Here is a 3,307-nt window from a genome sequence, read left to right as displayed (position 1 = left end):
TCCAATGTTGAGATATACTGGCCCCTTCCCAGCTGGTCCAACAGCTCATCCACCCGAGGCATGGGGTATCCGTCGAACTCTGAGACCTCGTTGAGGCGGCGGAAGTCATTGCAGAAGCGGAGGGTGCCGTCCGGTTTCGGGACCATCACGATTGGGCTGGACCACGGGCTGCGTGATGGTTCTATCACCCCCAACTTCAGCATTTGTTGGATTTCCTCCTCAATAGCTCACCGATGAGCCTCAGGGACCCGGTAGGGCCGTTGCCTGACGATAACCCCTGGCAGCGTCCGGATGTCGTGCTGCAGGACGCTGGTCCGACCGGGCAGAGAAGAGAACACATCCGAGAACTGACCGACCAGGTGCTGCAGCTCCCTCTTCTGGGCAGCTGAGAGGTGGGGGTTGACGTCAACAACCACGGGATCAGAGATGGCGAGGGCCGCGAGCTGGTCTCTAGTCCCAACCCACTTCTTCAGAAGGTTAATGTGGTAGAGCTGCTCGGCTCTCCTCCTTCCTGGCTGACGCACGCGGTACGTCACCAGCCCAATCTTCTCCAGCACCGTATAGGGACCCTGCCAGGTGGCAAGGAATTTGCACGCCGCGTTGGGGACTAGGACCATGACTTGTTCTCTGGGCTGGAACTCCCATGGTTGGGAGGTGCTCCCGGACTAATGGCATGACCCAGTCAATCCTTTCCCTCATCTGTTTTACTTACTCGATTACAGAGCGATGGGCTGCCGGCTGTTGCTCCCAGGCTTCCTTCGCCACATCCAGGAGGCCGCGGGGTTGCCGGCCAAAGAGTCGGTCTGGGGATGGTAGAGTGTGGTCCTCAACTGCTTCACCCGCAACAGCCGGCAGAGGTCAGCCATCAGCCGGGACATAAAGGGGGTCCCCTGGTCGGTCAGGATCTCTGCTGGGATGCCGACTTGGCTGGAGAGCAGGAAGAGTTCCTGGGCAATGGCTTTGGCGGTGGCTTTTCGGAGGAGAGCTGCTTCGGGGTACCGGGTGGCATAGTCGACAATCACCAGGATGTGTTCATGTCCCCGGGCAGACTTAGGAAACGGCCCCACAAGTTCCATCCCGATGCGCTCGAAGGGCACCTCGATGATGGGCAGCGGTATCAGCGGACTGGGGGGAGGCGTCCTGGGTGACGTCACTTGGCAGGTCGGGCAGGCTTGGCAGAACCGCTTTTATTCGGCCTCCAAGCCCGGCCAGTGGAAGCGGTCGCCTATCCGTTGGATGGTGTTCCCGGCTCCGAGATGCCCTGCCAAGGGATGCGAGTGGGCCAGCTCCAACACGGTCTCCGTCTTTGTGCGTGACACCACCAGCAATAATTTTTCCTCCTCCCTTCACTGCGCGACACAGTAGAGCAGGCCATTTTGCACGACAAAATGCGGGAGAGGGTGGGGACCAGGCTGAACCTCCTTGCCTTCAATGACCCGGACCTGGGTCCAGCCATGCTTCAGCCTGTTGTCCTCCCGTTGTTCCTTCCCAAATGAGCCCCCTCCCGTCACCTGTTGGAAAACATCATAGAAGAGGTTAGAATTTTGGGAGGGGGACTCACCTTCTCTCCCGCTATCCGAGGCCAGAAGCACGGGCCACTGACGAGGTCCTGTCGTGCGCCTCCTTCTTTGGCGGCCCCCTCCTGGGCTGGCAGGCTGCATTGCCATGGCCAGCAGGCGGTCAAACCCTGGCCAGTCTCTCCCGATCAGCACGGGAAGATCCTTCATGACACCGACTTCCACCGGCCAGGCGGCGGGAGCGGCCGAAATGGTCACCCTGCGAGCGGGAACTTGTCGTGTATCCCCGTGGACACAGATTATGGGGAGGAAGGCTTTATACTCCGTTCAGGGGGGCGAGAATCTGCGACTGGACCAGAGTGACCGCACAGCCCGAGTCCAGAATGGCCCGGAACGGCTTTCCATTCACTTTCACTTCCACCTCTGGAGCTCCAACCGGCAGGTCGTGGTGCACAATGCAGCCTGCCAGCCAGGTCCGTGCGGGACGTGTGGGGACTTCCGTGGGCATGGGCTCATCCCGCGGAGAAGGAGCTGCCGGCCTGCTTACTGGTCATGGGGTGCCCTCCGGCGCGCCGCTCCTTGACCACCCTCCGGGGAAATGGCGGCGCTCGCTCCCCAGCATCCCGGTGTTGGGCCGCATCCGCCAGCTCGACAGCCTCCACCAGCTCAGAGGTGGTGGTTGGGTTCCTCATCCCAACTGCTTGTCGGTGAGAGCGGGGAAGGGCTCGGAGGAGATGGTCAATCACCACACGCTCCGCCACCTGTCCAGCCGATGGAGCCCCCTCCAGCAGCCAGTGTTGCGCGAGTTGCGTGAGTTTGGCAGCCTGGGCACGGACCGGCAGACGGGGCTTATATTCCCACTCGTGGAAGTGCTGGGCGGCACAGATCGGGGATAGCCCCAGGCGGCGGGAAGAGTGAAGTATGCACGCAGAGCTTCCCCGTCAGCAGGGGAGTCAGCACCCGTGCCCAGTCGTCCCTATGTCATCCTTCTGTGGTGGCCGTCGCTTTGAACATTTGTAAGAAGGCTTCTACATCATCATGAGGAGTCAGCTTGGGTAGCAGCTTTGCAGCTTGTACTCGGGGGTCCGGCAGCGGAACGCGTTGAGCGGCGGCATGCAGGGCTCCTGCTCTATCTCCCCTTGACAGGTGGCGAGGTACTCAATGATTTGTTGCTGGCGGATGCTAACCTCGGTGAGCCGCTGGAGGATTTCGTCCATGTTGGGGGAGGAGCGCTCGCCTGTGACAGAACCCGGAGACAAAAACAAGGAAAAAAGGTGAGGTGAAGAAAATCACTTGTTGGTGATTCTTCACTGATTTGCCTGCATTCTCCACCAGTGTAACGGGGTGAAGAATCACAAGACAAGGAAATCTCAATCAATACCCCGGAGGGTGGATTTATTGGCGTGGTGAGTGATAGGGAGAAAGGTCCAGGTAGGTGCTCCGGTGCCGTGAGTGCTCTCTTCCGTCTTCCCAGTGCAGAGGGTCCGTGCAGTGCGCCTGTGGGGCTGGTCGGTCACACGCTGCTGTCTGTGGGAGAATTGAGAGGGCGAGTTAGTGTTCAGTCTCATGGAGAAGTCTCCTAGATGGCAGGGCTTGCGTGGCTTATGTTGCCGCCGCCTGATGAGCTGCAGCTGTGACCGATCAGCCTGTGATGAGGACGGCCAGGTGTGCCTTGCTTGTTTCCAGGGCAACGCTGATGAAGCTTCGGGACGCTCGTCACAATGTATATACATATAAATCTGTACATACACACACACATGTATATATATATATATATATATATATATATA

General features: G+C 59.1%; 1 pseudogene; it reads left to right on the top strand.

Moving 5' to 3' along the window:
- Positions 1-233: 233 nt before the first annotated feature.
- LOC107564063 (leucine-rich repeat and fibronectin type-III domain-containing protein 2 pseudogene) overlaps positions 234-3,307 on the top strand; it is an 11,717-nt pseudogene continuing 8,643 nt past the window's right edge.

This window comes from Sinocyclocheilus grahami, unplaced genomic scaffold (genome assembly GCF_001515645.1).
Source record: "Sinocyclocheilus grahami isolate Dianchi unplaced genomic scaffold, SAMN03320097.WGS_v1.1 scaffold906.1, whole genome shotgun sequence".
NCBI lineage: Eukaryota > Metazoa > Chordata > Actinopteri > Cypriniformes > Cyprinidae > Sinocyclocheilus > Sinocyclocheilus grahami.
Note: the sequence above shows the minus strand (reverse complement) of the source record. Positions and strands in the feature narration are given on the sequence as shown.